At 36.5% G+C, this 7,118-nt stretch overlaps 1 long non-coding RNA gene across 1 annotated transcript in view; it reads left to right on the forward strand.

Moving 5' to 3' along the window:
* Positions 1 to 5,075, forward strand: part of LOC105510325 — a 32,174-nt gene extending 27,099 nt beyond the window's left edge. The window contains exon 7 of the long non-coding RNA XR_001001549.1: positions 4,728 to 5,075. This is a non-coding gene — a long non-coding RNA (uncharacterized LOC105510325). The remainder of the gene's footprint in view (positions 1 to 4,727) is intronic.
* The last annotated feature ends 2,043 nt before the right edge of the window (positions 5,076 to 7,118 follow it).

Below are 7,118 nucleotides of genomic sequence, written 5' to 3' on the forward strand. Positions count from 1 at the left end.
TAATTTTATAATTTTATAATTCCCTGTGTGACTTTTATAATTTTATAATTCCCTGTGTGACTGATGTCAGGATTCAGAAAGTTTTCAGATGTTTTAAAATAAAGAAATTCAGTGTTTACAACAGGCAACAAAGTTTTCAGGTGTTTTATTAGAAAGTAACTGAGTGTTTACAACACTGTAGAAAGGGCTAAAGGAGAGGAATTCAGGGGAGCCCCATCAGACTAGAATGGGCATGTCAGGATAAACTGTGAGCCAGATTAAGGAAGCTGCTATTCCCCCTGCCATTGCCACAGCTGTCTTTCACATCCATAAAGTTTCTGACTAAAATTGGGAATTCAGTGCTTGTGTTTATTCCCACTTTAATTCCTAGAACCAGCAGAAGCAACAATATCCCAACCACATCACCCTTTCAAGCCTCTCAAATCTGTATATCATTCATTAGTTGAATCAAATTTGCAGACATCTAGTTTCAAGGACGTTTCTAGCTCCTGCAGTATACACAGACGATAAAAATGGAGAGTGAAAATAGATACTGTGGGCCAAAATATCATATCCAGCATACCATGCTGTGGCACATCTGCTTGTTTTGGGCTTATAGTACCCTCTGCAGAGATGTGCTTCGTTTGTTCATTTATTAATCTGTTTATTCAATTATCATTCAGTCAGTCTTTCAATAATGACTTATTGAATACAGTGTTAGGACTCTTCCAGGTCCCAATAACTTGAATTAGTTTAGTTTACTAAAATATGTTAGTGGGGAAGGCAGTGAGTTAAGAGGGCACTAAATATGGTAGAAGTAGGCTCATGAATGCCTTTGGGACTCCTCTTTTTTCCTTTCTCTCCTCCTCTCTTTGCACTTTTCCTCTACTTTTCATCATCCTTTTCCTAGAATGGGCTTTTTCAAAAGGTGCAAAACCTAGAAGTTTCAGACTCACACTCTACCAACTTCACAGCTACACAATTATTTTTTCAGTAAATACATATTGAGAACTCACTAAACGTTTATCTTTTTGTGTCTTAGTTCATTTTATACTGCTATAATTGCTATAATCACAAGGGATGCCACAGACTGGGTAATTTATAATGTACATACATTTATTCAGCTTATGGTTCTAGAGGCTGAGAAGTCCAAGAGCATAGTGTCAGCATCTTGCAAAGGCCTTCATAGTGTGTCATCCTATGGCACAGGTGGAAGAGCAAGAGAGCACATGAGAGTGCAAGACAGAGAGAAAGCCAGATTCATCCTTTTATCAGAAACCCATTCCCTCAAGAGCTAACCCACTCCCCTGATCATGGCATTGATCTACTCATAAGAGTAGAGCCTTCATGACCCACTCATGCTTAAAGGTCCTCACTTCTCAACATTGTTGCATTAGGGGTTAAGTTTCCAACACATGAACTTTGAGGAACACATTCAAATCATTGCAATATGTAGTTGCTGGGTATAGGATGAGAGAAACCTGAAAAGAAAGGGCTCTCTTTCTGTAAACACAGTTCATAAAGAACAAGTGAGTAACCAGGAAGAACCTCAGTTTTTACAGCTTGGGCCACGGGCTTTTTCTTTGACCATGCATTGCGGCCAAGGAATAGGGTATTATGATTGCCCCAGCAGAGGTCAAACGTCTAATCACTTGGACTTTTCAGTTAGAGGAGAGGGTAGGTAGCAGAGGCCAAGGTAAGAGAATTACATGACATGATTATCAGGGGAATTTCTGGGAAACAGAAGGCTGCTATATTTGTGTCCACTACAACTATCTGCTAGGTACTAGGCACTATGCTAAGTGCTGAGGATACTGTAGTGGGTAAGACAATGTCCCTGGGAAAGCTTTTCTGTGAAACCTGATCCACCAGAGCTGACCACTCCTTCTTCTGGGGTACCAGTAGTTTGTGTATGTTACTAACAATATTATTTCTTCTTATCAAACGTCCGCAGAAGACTGTGAAATGGAAGCCTCTGACATCTCACTCCAGCATTCCACCTGGCATGTACATGTGATCCCATGATTATGCCTTGGCTAAATGTTAGAAGAATGAAAGAACAAATGATGGCTTGATTAAGCAAATAAAAGGATGTCTCACTTTCATACTGAGAGAACGGTAGATGAGGGCTTAGCTTTCCCCTTTCTTGAAGCAAGTCTATTGGAGAAGCGAGCCTGGCTCATGCAAAGGGTGATGGAGGGGCACCTGATCTGCTCTGACATGTTTCAATTTAAGCTTATCTTTCCCTCACTCCTTTCCTGTAAGTCTGTCTTCTTGGTTATGGGATTTTTTTATTGAATTTCTGATATGTGAATGAATCACCATAAAAATGTGAGCTCTCTGTTGAATAAAATTACACACACAAAATACTCCTGGGAAAATGAGGCAAATAAGTCTCTTCACTGGTGGCTATTTATAAGAACCTCCTCCACCTTTAAAATACACGTATTTCAATAGCCTTAAGTGTTTTTGGTTGAAATTTGAGCGAGAAAGACATATTATCTGTGAGAAGTGGCACTTTATCCTGGTTAACTATAAAAGCATTAAAAAACTTATAATGACTAAAAGTGTTTTAAGTGATCATATAAAATGTCTTCAGATTTCTTTTATCTTTTTATGGGAGGGGTAGCACACAGGGGAGAGTGAGGTGAGTGCGACTATGATTAAAATCAATGAAGACCATTGCTGGTTTTAACACATGATGACAATATTGTACACCACAGTGGCACATAAAATGATATTACCCATAAATCCTTTGCCCTTTCTGATGCTTCTAAGAAAACACATGAAATCATTTTGACTGATTAACAAGGCTATGCTCTGCAGGCACTACTGACCCTGAAGTTACTGGTATTACCTAAAGTATCTGAGGTTATACACCAGGAGCAGTTTGCATTATTAGAAGCAAGAAGATGTTTCTCAGGAAGGAAGAGAAAGCCAAGAATTATTTAGAGTGTTCCCATAGTATCATGGATAATATAAGAAGAACAATAAAAGAAACATAAGAAAATATAAGACTATAAGAAATGTAAGAAAATCTGTGATATTAATTCTTCAAAATGGGGTTACTGAAAATTAAACGATGTATCCCAGATTCAGAGGAAGGCAAACAATTCTCCATAGGTTAGGTTTTACCTATTAGAAGATCTGTTGATAGTCACTTAGCTGGAACAGGGGGTTCAAATAGGGATATTAATTCTCTACACTTTCTGCTGCCACTTACTAGTTGCCTAAATCACTCTCATCTTTGAGTTAAACTAGTTAACTCTTGATGGTGGATTTGTAGTTTTGGTGGAGTACTGATAGAGAACAGAGAAAAGATTAAATAACTTGTGAATTAAACATGGAACAAGTAAAACAGTACATTTCTCAAAATAAGTGACTAAAAATCAGCAAGAATTATACACATTAGATTGCTGACTAAAGATCAGTAAGAACTCGACACATTAGATTGTGTCTATTGTTTGGAATCACATAGCAACCAATATATTTGTGTTATATTAATTGGAAGGTAAGAAGGCCCATTCTTATCAGCAACCATATATGTACGTCTCATCACTCTCTCAAGACCCTCTACTGAATCAGAAGCAAACACTAGTTACAGAGAGATGGAGGGAGAAGCTTGGGCTATTTGGTTCCAACATGACAATTTCTGAGATATTTAGAATGACTAAATTATTATATGGACATCACTTTGGATAACATTTGTAGTTAATAAACAAGTTCATAAATATCACATGGAAGTTCACTAAAAAAAATCCATTAGATCTATTTGATATAATTTACCTTATTTTATTATTAGAAATTCTTTCGCTTGCAAACAACAGAAATAGACTCAGATTAATTTAATTAAAATATTGAATTTTTGACTTTGTCTGAATTGAGCTCCAAATTACATGTCTTTTTTCTACCTTTTTATCTATATTCTTTACTTTCTATCAGCTTTCCAAGCCAGCTGGTTTGATTTGACAGAGCACCAAACTAGTTTTCTACTTTAGGTGTTAACAGTTTAAGCATGTGATCATTGTTATTTATGGTACATTTATTCATATGTATAACAAAAGTAATAATACCTTTGTCTCCTAGGGTTCCAGAAAGAATCAAATAGTGGTATGAAAGCACTTTGTTAGGATGTTGAATAAGTGTAAGAAATCTATGCTTTCTTACTTTTGGTTTTATAGTTCTTAATATAACTATATAATGGAAGTTCTTAATATAACCTCCATTTGTTTTTGGAACCTCCAAACAGGTACCAGATGAGTTCAGAGAATCAAAGGGAAAGAGGATAATCACACTTCAGAAAGAGTAGGAATTAAGGCGGCTATGGGGACCTAAACTGAAAGAGTTATTAGAGTTTTAGAAGAACTAAGAAAAGAAGAACAAGAAGAAGTTTACAGGAACTAAGCTTTGAAAAGTGTAGGGCACTGACTACCCTCTGTGGAATTTCAAACTTATATGTATAGTCTTACCATATATATCCCTATCAATAAAAGAATAAAATAAAGCTCAAAACTTCTCATTTTATTTTATCACCACCTTGGTTTATTTGTGGGGGGAAGAAGATAGAAATTAAATATTTACTATTCTGATGGATTTTGATGTTCTATTATCACAAATATTGCCAGTTTTCACTACCTCTGCTTTGTTGGTTCTCCAAGCAGATGCTTAGTCTGTCACTAGGCACTGCTGTTAATATTATTCAATTCTAGTGACTCTGAGATTTTTATTTCTCTGTCTTCATGTTTCAGATATGTCACAGAGAGGATCCAGAGAGCCCATCTTCTGTCAGTTATCTACATTTGCATGTCAACTACAGCATCAAGAAGCATAGGCACGGATACTAAGGACCCCCTCTGTACACCAAGGCCAGTCCAAAGGACAGTGTGTCACCGTGAACTGTAAATTCATCTCTCTTCTTCATTTTTTTTTCTACCTACTTCATGCTTTTTCTGTAAGTTGAGGCTGTTTATGGCCTCATCCTCAATTACCCTGTCCCTCATTACTCCCAGTTAATGGAGATTAAGCTTTGTATCATGACTTCCTAACTAAAACTGAAATCACAAGACATCACATAAATAAAGTGGCAAATGAATTAGATAAGCATTCAATATGCTATAAGATGAATGTAAAAGTATATTGAAAATAAATTCATACAAGGGAGAGGGATAAGTTTTACTCTGGAGACAGAAGATACCAGAAGATTTCTTCATCTCTAAAATGGGTGTAACTTTCATTCCATTGTTAATTTAGGACAGCTTTTCTTGCAAAAGGAAATCTTGAGATGGTACTTCACATGTACTCAGAAGTGAGCCCTGTCAGCTTTTGTTTGGTGACATCTATCATTTTCTCCTGTTTACCTTCTGGAACAGCTCTAGTGATGTCTGCTGTCAATGTATCTGATACAGCGTTAGTATGAGAAACTTCGTCCTCCTTTTTTCTTCTGCACATCAGCTTGATTTGCTATTAACCATCTGCTTGTCCTTGACAACCCTCCTGTCACCCTTAGAAGCTGCTATTGCTGATGTTTGCACTGTTGAAAGACCAAAGGTGGCAGAGACCTCTCTGGAGCCCTCAGTGCCCAAGTGGCTATTTTGTGCACAGGAAAACGAAACAAAACAAAACATTTATTTCTCCTTTTTTACACGTTCTCATGTGAATATGAAAACAATGCTGCTTGTATCTCGTTAACTTCTTACCCATACTCTGCCACCTGCCCTTTCCATTTATTTTATACACAAACTGTGAAAAGCTAGATCAGGAGACCAAGAGTAATGCATACAAATAGCTCATCTTCCACTGTTTATTGTCATATATCCATGTGATGACAGGAACTTTGAGAACCATCCCACTCCCATGAGAGAAAGCAAGGCTATGTGTTGAGGATAGTAGATCAGAAAGATAGAAACAATCTGGGTTTTTGAAGACATTAATAATCTTTAGAATTCACCAAGCCTAGAAACTTTCTGCGTCTGGACTTCTTGGTTTCAGAGATAATACATATTTTTTGTTTCTTAAGATGTCACATTTTGCTATATAAAACTGAAAAGACATCTGGGCACAGTGACTCATACCTGTAATCCAAACACTTTGGGAGGCTGAGGCAAGTGGATTGCCTGAGGTCAGTAGTTCGAGACCAGCCTGGTCAACCAACATGGTGAAACCTCATCTCTACTAAAAATACAAAAATTAGCTGGGCATGGTGGCACGTGCCTGTAATCCCAGCTACTCAGGAGGCTGAGGTGGGAAAATGGCTTGAACCTGGAAGGCAGAGGTTGCAGTAAGCCTAGATCACGACCTGTACTCCAGCCTAGGCAACAGAGCAAGACTCCTAAAAAAAAAAAAAAAAAAAAAAAAAATGAAAAGACAACAAATAATAATCCCATAACAAAAATGCACAATCTAGATGGAAATAAGAAAATTTTAATTATTAATTTGTTGTTCTCTTCTAGGCTTTTATCTCAGGAGAATCAGCTTGTCATTGGATAATTTACTATCCTGTGTCTAATGATCTCTAGCTCTTTGATACAGTTTTAATTTTAGTTAAAGAGACATATACACACTTCAGCTATGGCAACACCACTTCTCCGACTAAGTGTTCCTTTAAAATTTTTGTAAGTACATTTATGATTTTTTAAATGTCTAATGCATTAAAATGTTTAAGGAGAAATGGAAAGTGAAGGCAACATTCAAGCAAATCTCATTTTGTCTCCCAAAGCCATTAACAAGTAGGTGGGATTATTTTCATATACTATAAATTTTTCTTCTTTGATTAGAATGGTTTCTGAGTTGCTTTTTCTCCATACTCTTAGGATAGTGACCATAGCCAAGATGTAACTATATCATTATAATAAAATTTCATTATTTAATAAATAATGAATTTTTAAACAATTTAAAAATCAAGATGTTAGAATGAGTATATGTTTTTCTTCATTCTCTCTATGGGCATAATTTCAAATAAAACAAAATAGATACATAAAGGCATAAGCCAAAAAACAAAGGAGGGAGTAGATGGGAAGAGAGTACATCAACCTATGGTTGCTCTTTGGAACTATTCCTTCTGGAAAAACAAACAAAAACCATATTGGGGATTGGGAGCCAATAAAGCAGAAATGAGAAGGATAAAGTCAAGGACACTTTTG

Source organism: Colobus angolensis, unplaced genomic scaffold, assembly GCF_000951035.1.
Source record: "Colobus angolensis palliatus isolate OR3802 unplaced genomic scaffold, Cang.pa_1.0 Scaffold186, whole genome shotgun sequence".
Lineage (NCBI taxonomy): Eukaryota > Metazoa > Chordata > Mammalia > Primates > Cercopithecidae > Colobus > Colobus angolensis.